This window comes from Dipteris shenzhenensis, chromosome 11 (assembly GCF_047967505.1).
Source record: "Dipteris shenzhenensis isolate YYH24624 ecotype China chromosome 11, Dip_SZ_1.0, whole genome shotgun sequence".
Classification (NCBI taxonomy): Eukaryota; Viridiplantae; Streptophyta; class Polypodiopsida; order Gleicheniales; family Dipteridaceae; genus Dipteris; species Dipteris shenzhenensis.
The window spans coordinates 15,034,660-15,041,132 of record NC_141606.1 but is presented as its reverse complement, the minus strand read 5'-3'; the positions used below and the strand labels follow the sequence as shown (position 1 = coordinate 15,041,132).

Below are 6,473 nucleotides of genomic sequence, written 5' to 3'. Positions count from 1 at the left end.
ACCTGAGTGAGAGCCTTGGCCTCGTGGAGTCCGGGCAAATGCTCAAGAAATGGCCAAAGCACGCACTATGATGCATGAATTGCATTGCAATCAATAATAATCTTCTTTTTCAAAAAAAAAAAGCAGCGGCGCCCCAAGAGATGCGGTGGCTCACGTGCAGCAGCGGTGGCCGGGGATGACGTGCATGGCGGGCGTCGCACGCCACAACTTACAAAAGACGTACATCAATGGAAGAGATCACCGGGCGACCTTTCTCATCATCATCATCATCATCATCATATTATTTATATCATCATGGCTATCGCCATGACGGACGGGCCACGCGGCGGATTATAATAGGTAGACCTGGGCTTGTACAGCGACCGGCGTCCATTTTTTTGTAAGGCGCAGATCTTCCCCGGATCTACTACCTGGGCATGAAAAGACCGAAACGCATCTTAAACACGAGCTGACGTGGAGGCGGTCCCCGACAGGACGTGGCGGTTGGGGTCAAAAGCACCCGGGGGTAGTTAACGAAACCAGGGTGTCGGTTGCGAGTCGGGTATTTTGGTTTTTTTTTGGTGTGATTATTTATAAACCGGAGTTGGGAAGTGTTTTTTCGTCTACTTTGTTGTCTTGAACTTTGGAGTAGAGCAAAGTTTCTACGTCTACTACAATCACCTGGCTTCGATTCCTGCTGCCTTCTCTCAAGCTTCGTCCTCCTGAGCTGCTCCTCCTCCTCAAGCTTTCCTCCTCAGCTCCTCCCTTCTTCTCCTCCCTTTCTACTCCACCATGCCCATCCCCCCAGATTCCCCTGGCCCCTCCCTTGCTTGTCTCGACCTCTCATGCAACGATCCTCCCCCTCTCTGCCTCCCTGCTCCGCCAGGTAAATTCTACCCCCCCTTCCATCACCCCCCCCCCCCCCCAATTTCACCTTCATCCACTACCTCCCCGCCTTTTCTCCACCTCTCTTCCTCCCTTCCAATCATCAACCCCCCCCCATTATTGCCACCCTCATCTTTCTCCCCCCCTTATCCCTCATCCTATCCCTCCAGCTACAGCTCTCCCTCTCACTTCGCTCCCACTGTATCGTTCACTTTTGAATCGACCTCTCGCTATTATCAAGATATCTGTATTCGAATTCTCTCGAGGTCTAAAATTCCTTGTTAACCCTCGTTGCATCCGTTGCTGTGGTCTTTAGGCATGCGTGGAGTCCGGCTTCTTTTATGTTGTCAATCATGGATGTGGATCAATTGGACGAGCTCTTCAAGCAAAGCAGGAAATTTTCTCTCTATCCAACGACGAGAAAATGACGGTCTTTCGAAACAAGATGAATAGAGGCTACACTCCATTTGGGGACGAAACGCTTGACCCTGCTAGACAGAAGAGAGGTCCGTGCACTATTGCATTTGCTTCTCATTTTTGGCGTTCTTTCTTTCTCAAGCATGTCTAGGACTATGTTCTCCGATAAGAACGTTCCACGGTTTGCTCTTCTGAATAAAACAATTCTTAAGTTGAAAGTGGTTCGGTCTGGGTGTGATCGTCGTAATTCGTCATTTCGATTATCAGGCTTTTGGGTATTTAAGTATCTGCGTGACAGTGTCACCAGAGGCTAGCAAACGAAGGACTATATATAACCTTTGGCTGATTTCAAATATTCGTTCTAGAAATTGCATCGTTTTAATTTTTATTGGAAGCTCACAACCTTTTTGTCTGTGTCAACTCCCCAACCGTGCTAGTGCTATCGAATAACCTTTTAACGATCGACGCAAATGATATTGAGTGCACACATAAATCGTAGTCTTAGACTACAAATTTCTACGAGCATTCACTGGATCTTGGACAGTACATGTTTAATTAAAACGAGATTTTAAGAGGGTTCCATATTCTTTCTAGCATTCGACGGATTTCATCCTTCAGATCGAATGATTCCATTAGTCATAAAAATGGTTTTAAGTCTTCCGTTGCGCAAATTCTGTACTATGCTCTTTTGTCATTCCTGTAGCTTCCGGTCGTACGCAGAAATTACTTGGGCAGTATTTTAGGTTCCATCGGTGCGACTCCAGTTTCCTAATTTCAGCGATGGTGGGTGTCTATAACAGGAGACTGCAAAGAGGGTTTTATATAGGGCCAGAATTGCCTGAAAGTGAAGTTTGGTCTGCGAAGCCTTTCCACGGACCTAATCAGTGGCCCTCTTCAGGTAGCGTATTTTTGTCTTTCCCTACTAATTCAAGATCGAGAACTTCGCTCCTGTGATTGGAAACTGCCACTTCTGGCTCGTTTGCTTTCGCGGCATATCATTCGTGTTCTATTCCACGTGTAATGGCTGTCTCGCGTCCGGTAGCACTAGTGGTTTACCTTTCTTCATTTGGTCCATGTCTACCTTCTGGGCTGTGACGTCTATTCAAGCCAATGGTAGAATCGTCTTGAATGCCTTTATTCTTCATTTGGTCCCTGTCTACCTTGTGGGCTGTGACGTCTATTCAAGCCAATGTAGAATCGTCTTGAATGCCTTTATGCTTGTCAAATTTTCTTCTGTAGATTCGGTTATGAAACCTGCACTTCAAAAAATACCCGTTACCGACCCCTTCTGAAGAAAGCCTTTGACCTTGCCGATCAGGGAAGTTCAGATTTATTGCCGGGATGGAGGGAGACAATGGAAAAATATCACCAGCAGGCCTTGTGAGTGCAGATAACTGGCTTGTGTTCGCGGCGATATCTTGAGAGTGTGGTGTTATTAAAGAAAAGGTAACTAGCCTTAGCCCTTATAATCAGTATCTTTCTGCAGGGATGGTAGGGAGAAGAATCACCAGGTTATTAGCCTTGGCTCTCAACTTGGATATGACGTTCTTTGAGAAGCCTGGGTTAATGGATTCGCCAATGGCTTACATCCGCCTCCTCCATTATTCAGGTAACGCGCTTGAAAGCTATATGCGAGCTTTTGCGACCCAAATTGTTGGATGGTCAATGACGCAGGTTTGCTCATTAATGCAGCGGAGGTCTCTATACCGGAACAAGGAATATATGGCGCTGGGGCTCATTCGGACTATGGTATGATTACACTACTCGCAACCGATGGTGTGCCCGGTCTTCAGGTGAGACTACACCCAACTCCTAATGTGATGTATTGCCGGTACTATTGATATTTTGCACATACAACTGACATTTTGGAGAGCGAGTGCAGATTTGTAAGAACAGGATGCCGTCCCTCAGGTTTGGAGGACGTTGTCCCTGTGAAAGGGTGAGGTTGCTTTCCTCTCAATCAGTTGTCCTCCTAAACAATCTTCGTTTTGCCTGCTGCTTATTCTCATTGTTAAACTTTTGGAAGCAGGGCATTCATCGTCAATCTGGGTGATATGCTTGAACGGTGGAGCAACGGCTTATTTAGGTGTGTGCAAATGGCCTTGTCACAGATAGTGCTTTACATGGCACGTCTTTTGGCATCACTTGTATGCACAGACACACTACTTTGCATCGAAATGAATTTTAAAAGTCTGGTAGTACCTCAAATGGTTGGAAATGGAAAGCTAGATGAAGGGTCTCATCTGTCCCATATTCATTACAGGTCGACCCTACACAGAGTCATTCTCACGGGGGAGGAAAGATATTCGGTGAGCTCATCGACTTCGATATTTAACTTCCTTCACCCATGAATCAGGGGGAAGTTGGAATTCAAACTGTGGCCTTTGATGTGCAGGTAGCATTTTTTTGGATCCAAATTTCGATTGTTTAGTGGAGTGTCTCCCGGCATGCTGCTCAGAAGAAATCCTGCAAGGTTGAACCTCCCTCTCTCTCGGGTTGAATGTACAAGTCCCTCGCCCCCGCCCCCCCCCCCCCCTCTCTCTCTCTCTCTCTCTCTTTGTGCCCTTCCACCCCCTTAAGTTACGTGATTTGTTAGTCTAGATTTACCATATAAACATCAGGGAGGTAAGTTGTCTCATGCGCTGTGTTTTCACGGCTTCGAGATGGGAACAGTCTCGTCGGATGTTTTCAATCGTTCCAAGCCTCCCTATTCATGAGGTTCAATGTCGTAAACTCGATACATTCTTGTCGGTGCAGGTTTCCTCCAATAACAAGCGGTCATTACCTTATAGAAAGGTACAAACTAAGCTACAAGGGCTTAAGTTAAAGGCATGTTTAAAAGCTGCAACCATTTTGTACAGATGCCATTCAAAGCAAGGAGTCCCATTTTTACAGAGAAAATTTTCAAGTAGAGAAACAGACGTCGTAAACTCTCCTTACAAAGACAACCAAGAAGATTCTAAACTAGACCAATCTCCAAATCAAGAGGCATGGCCGATGCCGAACGTGCAACTGGAGTATTGACACCGAAAGGTGTTGCAGATTGACCTGGGGCAGTGCGAGGGATTGGCCAACTACCCAGCTCCATGATTGGGATGTTTGTAATATTGTGCAGCCCTACATAGAAGTAAAGCAAGTGCAGGCCATACGTGAAGAGAGAAGTATTATTATAGAACCTTTTTTGGTCTAGGTAAATAAACATTTTTCAAATATATCTAGAGACCTGACGTTCGGTGTATGTTCCTGTGAATAATGATATAGCATTTTCATGCTTGAAGCACTAACACGTTCATAGTTGAGCAAATAGTCATCATCTACAATAAGCTACTTTCATGGTTGAATAAACTTAGTTCAAGGATATTGCATCCTAATTTCATATAACATTGAATATGCTTAACAATATTGTAACAATATCATAAACACGATATTGCTATCATGGTGGTGCTAAGGTATATATGTGGGTTCTAAAACCTTCAATTGCCACACTTATGTATTAGCTAGTCATGTGATATGAAACATGATTATGCAAACAAGAGCAACGATAAAAGTGACATTATATGTTCCAAGGGATTTATTTGTTGGACATCAGGTAATGTTGCTTGTGTGGTGGTCTTGCAAATTAAACTTTGGAAGTATTTAAACATTTTGCATCTGCATTACAACTAGATGTCCTTTGTCGACACTGGCTTAATTTGTCAAGTGTGCCAACATCTTAAAAGCGATGTTATTGTTAGTATAAAAGCAATATTTGTAAACATGTCATTATGTGGCAAGCCTCAATAGTGAAAAAAAAAAGAAATTTCTTGAGCATATATTTATTGGTTATGGAAATTGTTAGTAGAAAAGCAATATTCATTAACATGTTAGTAGAGAAGGAATATTTGTAAACATGTCACTATAGTGAAAATAAAAAGAACTTGAGTAAATATATTTATTGGTTATGGAATTTGTTAGTAGAAAAGCAATATTCATAAACATGTCGCTGCGTGTGTCAAGCCTTGATGGTGAAAATAAAAAGAAATTTGTGGAACAAAGGGACATAGGGCCCCTTCTCATCATTAAAAATCATAATAATAATGGGTAGGATCGTACCCTGATTCTACAATGTATTAAGTATTTGAAAGCATAAGACATCAAGTATTACAAAAATTGTTGTAAAAATGACTTTAAAGAGGGACACAATAATGCCCTCACATGAGTGTAAGATCAATATAAAAAACTCGTTTCATCGGGGGGGGGGGGGGGGGGGAAATCTCTAAGAAAGGGGGACTAGACAATGTAGATATATGTGCTACCATGGAGGGTATTGCAAAGGACTATCAAGCAACCCTCTCCTTTGATTCCAAGGTGAGAAGCACCCTTGAGAAGCACCCTTCTTTTTAATTGAAACTTTGTTGCTACTCATTGTTAGGTGGTTAAACTTCTCAAGGTCATTTCGTAGCCAATGTAACTTTTAAGAGTGGAACACAGTTATGGAAGTGTATAGGGTCACCAAAATACTTGACAATTTCACCCTTGCTAATGAAATGTAAATGTTTATCCTCAAGCCAAATGGGAGGTCCAACTTAGTTTGATGACAAACGTTTTCAGGCAACTACATTGCAACCTCATTGCAACCATAAGACCTTGCAATATAATTCTAAATCTCAAATAGCATACTAACACTTTTATTGTCTTCGTAGGAGCATGCAATCGTATCGTCTGCGAACAGCTAGGTGCTAAATTGGTTGCTCGAGGGAAGCCTAACTCATTGAATGGTTCCTTCCTCAAACAGCCTTTTTTATATTGTGGATCAATGGCATAGCCACTACCGTGAAGAGAAGAGGGGTCAAGGGATAGCCTTTGTGGATCGACCACTAAAGATTGAAACACCCCCATGGTGCCGCCGTCATATAGAGAAATGTAGAGGTGTTGCCAAACCGGGTCATGCTATCTTCTTGAAGCCTGCATCGACGCCTAATCTACTCAAATTTGCAGGCAAGAAGTCCCACCAGACTCTTATCAAATGCCTTGTCTAGGCTAAGGCTGAAAAGCATAACTTCCTGGCCCGTTTTCCTGGCATAATCCAGAGCTAAGGAAACGTGTAGAATGTTGTCAACATTGTATTTAAAACAAATTGGACTTGTATAAAATCTATTTCCAAAATCGGACTAAATACAAGTCCAATTTTTTTGAATATCATAGTCGCATGG

At 43.1% G+C, this 6,473-nt stretch overlaps 1 pseudogene across 1 annotated transcript; it reads left to right on the top strand.

The window, feature by feature from the left end:
- Window positions 1-618: 618 nt before the first annotated feature.
- Window positions 619-4,851, top strand: LOC147896663 (kihadalactone A synthase LFS-like; annotated as a pseudogene). The gene is made up of 11 exons (XR_015541760.1): window positions 619-865; window positions 1,181-1,374; window positions 2,085-2,179; window positions 2,610-2,665; window positions 2,755-2,890; window positions 2,974-3,074; window positions 3,164-3,220; window positions 3,311-3,367; window positions 3,545-3,597; window positions 3,683-3,754; window positions 4,039-4,851. The product of XR_015541760.1 is annotated as a kihadalactone A synthase LFS-like (transcript).
- The last annotated feature ends 1,622 nt before the right edge of the window (window positions 4,852-6,473 follow it).